The following is an 8495-nucleotide window of genomic DNA, read 5'->3' on the forward strand; positions in this document are numbered from 1 at the left end:
TTGCCAGAGAGATGGGAAAAAGTAGTAGAAAATGGAGGAAATTACTTTGATTAAGGTATTCATTTATCTTCCCTTCGAAACAAATCAATTTTGGAGACTAAAAAACGACAGGAATTAAGTTTAACACCTAATATATTTGTGGTGAAAGAAACAATGGAAGAATTACTGCAAAATATCTTTTTCATAACATAGATACTTTTCCTTAATTTTCATTTAAATCAAATAAGTATTATAATAAAAAAAGAGAAAAATCTAATTCACGGGGAATCAAGTAGATTTTCAAGCTTTTCAATATTTCGTATTAATGTTTCTCAGCTTGAGAAAATAAATCTAAATGACGTATTATCAGTTAAAAGAAAAGTTTTCGTTACTATATGGCATGTTATTTTAAGTAATAACAGTAATTTGTTATAATAAAATCATTAAAATCAAATGTATGTAGAGATGGGGTACGTTGGCTTATATTTAACGCAACTGACGCAATGTCAGCATAGGTTAGCATGCTGTGCTGTTACCGTGCGCGCGTGAGACGTGTCGTGACATGTAGTACCGTGTATAAATATGCATGTGATAAAAGCAGAAAATGGTAAATACTTTGTATATATTTCTTATGAGAAAACGAATGTAGTAATGTAGTTGTTGTTACAATGACTACAATGAATATAACCTACTTATTTTCACGGTCAGATTTGTGGTTAATTTTTTCTATACATTGAATTGTTTTAATATCTGAGCATGTTTCATATTTTTGAGTGCTTTCTATTTAGCAACACAAATCAACGTCAGTATTATATTGTCTTTTTTGGCAGTTAACTTCAATGAGTAACAAAGACATTTAGGCCCGTATTCAGAACGCGCTTACAACGATGTTAGCACGCTAACATACTATACTTTACGTCACGCATATTATAGAATTTCAGAGATAAAAGTGCGCTTTTATCGATAAAAGCGCGTTCTGAATACGGGCCTTAGTGTTATCTGTTTGTATATATGGGCAACTTAACCCGTGACATGTACCAATTTACCCTACTATCGGGACAAGCTGGCTGCAATGCAGCGTGTTCGTATTTCACTTACTACAAAGAAACTATACACTATACAGGATCGTTCTTAGCATGAAAATGTAGAAAAAGTTCTTTCTATCATATTAGCATAATTTAATCATAACAATCAGTCATTTAAAGGACTTAATACCTAAAACTGTGAAAGCTGTGCCAACGAGACCCGGTCTCCCCTACACTGTTAAATTTTATAAATGTGAGTCGCCACTGGTCCTATTAAATATATCGTTATTTTTAACTAAAATGATAATTAAATTTGACACTATATAATGTTAAATTAATACTGTATAGTGTCAAATATAACCATTGTTTTAGTAAAAAATAATGATATTATTGAGTAGGAGCAGTGGCGACTCACATTAAGTTAATTTGACCCTATAAAATTTAACAGTGTTGAAGTAAACGAAAATATTCGTAATCGTATTCAAGTATTCATTTAAATGAAATGAAAAAGTATTTATTTGTTTCTTGATGAATAAAAAAAAAGTATATTCGAATAGGTATTTTTATTCTTTATTCACTTATTTTGAATATTAGTGTGCCCGATTCATCGCACTAAGCCCCATTTTCAGTATTTCCATAATATATATGGGGGGGGGGGGGGGTATATCTAAAGGTTACCAACAGATTCATCAATGAAATTCATTCATGGTTACCTTTAATTTTTAGGTAACCATATGTTGTGAAATCGGGCAATATTTTAATTCTTTTGAAGTGAGATTTTACTTCAAGAAATTTAGAAAGTAGAAAAACTAAGTTTTCTCTACAACTTTAAAATCCAAAAGAATGTTGTAGTATTTATGACTTGCATGAAGCAAAATAAATTTCTCATATATATGTACATGGATTTTACTTTTTGCCGCAAAGAGCATTTAAATTTGTATGATCAACTACGCTCGGGCATAATGTGGCAAGATTATTACTTAAATAGACATAAAGAACCCAGCTGCTATGCTGGGTTGGCGCCGCTTAGCAATATGCTGAACAACAGTATAAACCATGGATTGGCTAGAAGGTGAGGTTCACCGCGGTGCCACTCTCCGGGGGGTTTGACCACGTTACCAGTGTTTAGCACACAATGCACGTTTGCCTCTTTACGAGTTGATAATGAAACGATCCTCGTAGTACGCGAGTAATAATTCTTCTCTTGCATTTTCTTTGATGCTGTCAAACGGTACCTCGCGTAACAACAATACAAAGATGGTTATTTATTAGAAGCATTACTGCGCGAACAGATGCCACAGGCTTAATTAAAAATTTAAATTTAAAAATCCATAAAATTGCTTAGCTGCATATGGTATTAAAATTAAGGACATATTTTTATGTATTATAGAAATATTGCATAACAATCTCTTTATTAAGGAACTGTATATTCAATATATATCATATAAACTATTAATTAAGGAATGTTAGAAAAATATTTAAGAATATTAAAAGAAGCATTGTAATTTTAGAATTAAATACATTTTTTAAATATAATTTCAGAATATACATAAAAAAATTTAGATTTACGCATTAAATACTTTATTAAATTTTATTCTTTTTCTCCTTACTGCACTGAAAAAAAAGATTGGTTGCTGCAGCAAATTAGATAGTAAAATATGGCATAGCATTTTTAATTGGTTGCAACAGCCAATTTTTGGTTGCTGCAGCCAATTGTTGGTTACATAAGCCTATCCACAATGTCAATATAGAATTTCAATTGGTTGACGCAACCAAAAATTGGTTGCTGCAGCCAATTAAAACTGCTGTGCCACATTTAACCATCTAATTTGCTGCAGCAATCAATCTTTTCTTTCAGTGTGATTATAACAAAAAATATATTTAAAAAGTATGTAAAAGTATATATGAAGAATACATTAAATTACACTTTATCACTTTTCTATGTTCGTGATACGCGTAATCCACTTAGGCAATTTAATTCGTTACAAATAATACAAATAATATCGGTTGATTTACATTTTTTATGGTTTGTTTTTCATCTTAAGAAAAACGCAGCATATCTTTATATAATTATTATTCGCATATATAGCTTTCATATTAAATAACACAGTCATTTAATGTTCATTAAAAATGATTTTTTTCACATGTCAACCAAAGCGATATGACCTGCGGGATTACATAAAATTATCACACTCAGTCTATTTCTATTGTCAAAAATTATTAACTAGTTATTTCCTATTGTAAGTTGCTTCTGTCGTGCCGTTTGTCTGAATTGTCGTCGAGCTACTATATTGGCAAGATGTAAAATACAGATATAGGTTAAAGCATAAAATATAAACCGTATGAGAGTTTAGATAAAACTACCAGCATGAGACTGCGGCAGCTTATACCGTTATCGACACCGCCATATGCACCGCCGGAGGAATTATGTGCAAATCTTGTTGGCCACAGAATGTCATTAAATTCGTCACGTTATGCCGAATAGCGAAGCTGTTTGCTGCATTAACAGAAGATTCAATCGCAGTGACCAGACGTCACCCTAGTGAATCTTTATTTACAAGCACCGGTAGCCTTATGGCTGTTATATCTTCACATTATAAATTGTATATAAAGCATAAACTTCGCAGCGTATGTCGAAGAGCCACATAGAGCAGTACACTACTGGCAAATATAAGAAGTTGTGATCTTACGTTTTGTATATGAACATTTTACCTAATTATAAACATTTTAGCTAATTGTAAGTCGAACTATATATTCCAGAAATATAATTTTATAAATAGTTGAATCCTGACTAAACATGACTTGATTTTTACGGTTTTTTTTTTCAAGATAAGTCATGTTATACTATATTAGATTTAAATGTAAACTTATTATTAGACATCTAAGTGCCATCGTCATTTTATAAGACTTTCATAAGTTAGATATGCTACATTGTTTCACCTTTTTGTAAATCAATAAAATTGACAGCAGCCTAAAACTAATTAGGAATTTTTCATCAACTTTGAAAAATTAGATCTAAACTTGGATCGATAAATATATTTAAATTTTAATCGATAACAATTTATTATACAAAGCAGTTTTTAATGTCAATATTATTTTATAACACTATGTCCAAAATCTCACTAATAACAAATTGTAATTAAGGACAAATTCAATCGTCTATAAATCATTGGATATAACTTCTATATTTATCGTACGTATGTACGATAGATACACGAAAAAAACGATTACAGTTGTCATGAATAAAAATCGACCATCAATATTTTTTGGTTACAAGAACTATATTATGATTGTGAATCGTAAGATTGGCGTATCGTAACGGTTATAGCTGTTAAGATATGTCCATCCTTTGATTATCACAATCAAATGATTGATGGACGAAAATTATCATTATTTTCGGTTGTAGTAACCGTAGCATTTTTCTGTGTACATGTCTTCGAAATGTGACGCTTAGCAATTTATTAATAACAATCTATGTATATTTCGAGAGGAGGGGAAGGGGGGAGGGGGAGGGAGGAGGGAGGGGGAGAGAGAGAGAGAGAGAGAGAGAGAGAGAGAGAGAGAGACTTGTAGGGATTGAATCGTAAAGGTTGCGCTATCAAATTTGAAGCGATAGCTGATAGCATTAACATAATTTTGTAATCAAAGTGCCAACGAAAGTCACTTATTTCGAGACACAGTCCATATAAATATATATAAATAGCAACAACAAACATGTTTTACATTATCGTGCTACATGTATTGCTAGTTCGCAAACATTGCAGAATACATCTCGTATATATGCTAGATTCCTCGTTGATTTTAATTAACTCACGAGTTTAAATAACTACACTGAGAAAAATAGTCTGGTTGGATTAAACAGTAACTCTGGTGGAAAATGGACGAATCAGAATTTTCTGGTTATGTCTATTAGAATTCTAGTTGAGATAACTATAGAATTCTGATTAATATAATTATTCTGGTAAAAATAAGAATTCTAGTAGATTTTATTAGAAATATAGTATCAACCAGAATTCCGGTTATCTCAACTAGAATTCTAATAAATTTAACCAGAAATTTCTGATTCGTCCATTTTCAACCAGAAATTTTTTTCAGTGTACAAATAAATATTCAGATCGAGTTTGATTCCATCAGTTCAATATATCTCGCATGAGTATCAGTTCAATATATCTCACTCAAGCTAGCAAAAGAATCCAAGTCAATTTTTAAAAAGTTTTTTCTAGTCATTTAGTACTAACTAAAAAAATTACTTAAATATTGTTTAATTATTACATGAAAGTAATGCTTATACTGGTTAATTTAATTAAAATCATATTAATAAATTATTATTAATAAATTATTATTTATTATTAATTATTATTACATATTATTTTATTTTAAGTATCAGTAATGGTAGTTGTAATAATTATATATTATTGATATTTTTATGAAATGTTTTCAATTTCATATACGCGTATATATACCTACAATATACGAATCATTAACTAAGGATACGTATATTACATTTATAAGACCGTTATCTTATACGGACAATTTTATTGCAAATATTCAGCGTAAAATAAAAACAGCAATTATTTACACTTTGCATTGATTACAACAGGTATCTTCGCGCGATCGAGCCACATAACGATGTGTTGTAGCGGAAAATTGAACGCCGCGTAGAAATATATCTAGTGCATCGATAAGCATTTATGGGTTGTCGAGTGTTTCCTGTTTACTCCGATATATCTAGTTGGATTTGGTCACGGAAAGCTGATCTTGTCGCAGCAACAAAATGGTTGGCATTCTTTCACTGTATTGCATTGCAACGCGTCCCGTCGAGTCATATCATATTGCCGTGATTATTTACACACACATATATACACACAAAACGATGTTCACGCGTCTGTTTTAAAGATTTAAAAGTCTTTAAATAGATGCTAATGCAAAATCTCAGCTTATTGCGTGCTCGCTAAGGATAATATTTATAGTTAATTAATGACGATATGTGCTCGCGTTCACATTTATTATAAATAATCCATAGAACAGCATCTCGTACAATAAGTTCTCGAGTTATTAAAGACATTAATATAACTTCGTTTTGTAGTAATGAGAATAAATTTAATATTATACTTCTATAAATAGTTGTAAGTAGAGCAGTCCAACACTATTCAATTTTTAAAGTAAAATTGCTAACATTTTTAATAATTTGAAAATTAAATGAAGACTAATAAAAAAGGATTAATAAGCCGAGCTGGTTCTTTGTGGTAACAATTAATGTGTATATTTCAAATTATTAAAGTAAATAAACTTATAAAAGTGTTACAAACAAGTGTTTTGATTCTAACTAGTCATCTTCAATGTGTTATAAAAAGATATGAAATATATAATCATAACAAAACAATTATTAATGTTAAAAAACTTTTCTATTAAATTTAAACTATTTAATCGTTGACATCTATCGGGAAAAAGATAAAATCTGTTTGGAAGGACGGAATCTTCTAATTCAATATGTTGTAGGCTAATTCTTTACTATCACTTCATAATTTAATTACCAATTAATATTTACGCCCAATGAAGAGAATATGTATGAGTGCTAAATCACTCAACTCTGAAAATATTTTCAGCTGTTTATTCGTACCGATATTCACGTCGATTAATTCTTGCAAACGCGCTGTTGCGGAAGGCGAATGTCGAACGTTTCTTCGCGCGCAAACTTCGGGTACCGTAAATTCCACCGAAACGCTGGCGCTATAGCCGTGTGTAAATCGCAGACAGGTGGCATTAAGTACAAGTACTCGGTAGCGCGATTTTGATTTACGGCTAATTGCTCGGTATTTTTCCAGACTTCCTAACGCATTTTGCATCTCATGAATGATAAAGTCATTTTCGCGCGGGTCGGCACCTGAACTGAGGCGGGGAACTGAGAGCGCGTTAAATTCACGGAGGCGAAAGGGTGGAAAATATGTCACGCCGCCTTCCGCACATCCGCGTTTCTCGGCTCGCGTCCTAGTGTGCGTGAGTACACGTCGCGTATGCGAGCCGCACGCTCGTTTTCACATTCGCGTGAAAGCCGCACGCCAAGGAAGAAACGATACTGTTAGCACCCACTTCGGGAAATTTCCGCTCGTTAGAGAGCGCCGAAAGGAACCGATCTTTCATAGGCTTTCCACGAGAATTACTGGTACACCCAGCATAACTGCCCCGCGTGATATATTAATCCATTTGCATTCGCCCTCGTAATCCACGAGCGTACCACATTTGCCGAGTTCCCTTTCTTAAATGTCGGCCTTTCTCTTACGCTGCGCATAGCTATGGGATAAAACCTTTATCAAGTGATTATCAAGAAATCATATTATGAATAATAGAGCAGTTAATAAAATTGCAGCAACAAATAAGTCATCTTTTTTACGTTTAATGTGATACGATTACAATTCGTATGAATAATAATCTTAAGTATCTAATAAATTCACAAAAGTATATTTAACCTTCTTTTTATATAATAATTATTAAAAATAATACATTTTATTTTTACTATTATTTTTCATTAGGTAATAGCGATGCATTTTTCTTTCTTTCTTATTCTAAATTGTTTTTAATATAAAAAAAGCTGTTATTCCCAGGACAATTAAAAAGTTACACTATGTTTGCATTAAAAAGAAAAGAAGTCCGATAAACAAGCAATAAAAAAACAGTAGGAAAAAACAAAAAATAAAAAGCGTGAATGGATCTCTGTGTGTAACAATATACCGTAGGTTATAAACGACGTTCTTTGTTAAAACCTCGTGCTTTCATTCATGCGGGTGCCATATGTCGTCGTTTATAGCTCCTTAAATTCAGGAACGGGTAATAAAGGTAAAGCATTGATTTTTCGCTTATGCTGCTTTCTTTTATGATCATGCATCGAAACGTAACAAACTGACAGAATTTGGTGATTAATATTAATTGTTTGACAACAAAAAGGAAAAGCTAATAATCGTCCTTCATAAAATATTTCATGCGTAACCTCCATTCGGACGACGTCAACATCATTTTACATACAATGTGTTTCATACAAATCGCTCACCGCAATCGTCTAAATTACGAGTCTTATTTCTCGTCGGCTTGCATTATCTCGCGGAATCATTATCTCGCAGACCGCAGTTTAAACGAGCGTCTACTAGAGCATAATCGCCCGTTTCCCATGGAAACCTTGAAAGGACTTTTGCATCGAGAATAATTTGTTTACCAAATCTGTGGTCTGTACGTGCGCGATACCGAGGAAAAAGAAGAGAAACACAGAGAAGCCGAGGAGGGAGCCACGAACGTTTATCGCGGTTCACCGCGGCGATTTATCGACGTCGCCGTTGCTATCTCGTCCGCCTCAATTTGAACTTTGACCTGAGTTGAACGGCGAACACGAAATCGTGAAACGCCTTCTACGAGATGATGACGACGATGGCAACGGCGACGACAACGACGACGACGACGATGACAATAACGACGACGACGACGACGACGACGACGACGACG

At 32.8% G+C, this 8495-nt stretch overlaps 1 protein-coding gene across 1 annotated transcript in view; it reads right to left on the bottom strand.

Annotated features, from left to right (window-relative positions):
* The window catches only part of MESR6 (misexpression suppressor of ras 6), a 750945-nt gene that overhangs the window by 301222 nt on the left and 441228 nt on the right, over positions 1 to 8495 (bottom strand). The window lies entirely within an intron of this gene.

The sequence above is a fragment of the Trachymyrmex cornetzi genome, unplaced genomic scaffold (genome assembly GCF_001594075.2).
Source record: "Trachymyrmex cornetzi isolate Tcor2-1 unplaced genomic scaffold, Tcor1.1 scaffold35, whole genome shotgun sequence".
In the NCBI taxonomy this organism is placed as follows: domain Eukaryota; kingdom Metazoa; phylum Arthropoda; class Insecta; order Hymenoptera; family Formicidae; genus Trachymyrmex; species Trachymyrmex cornetzi.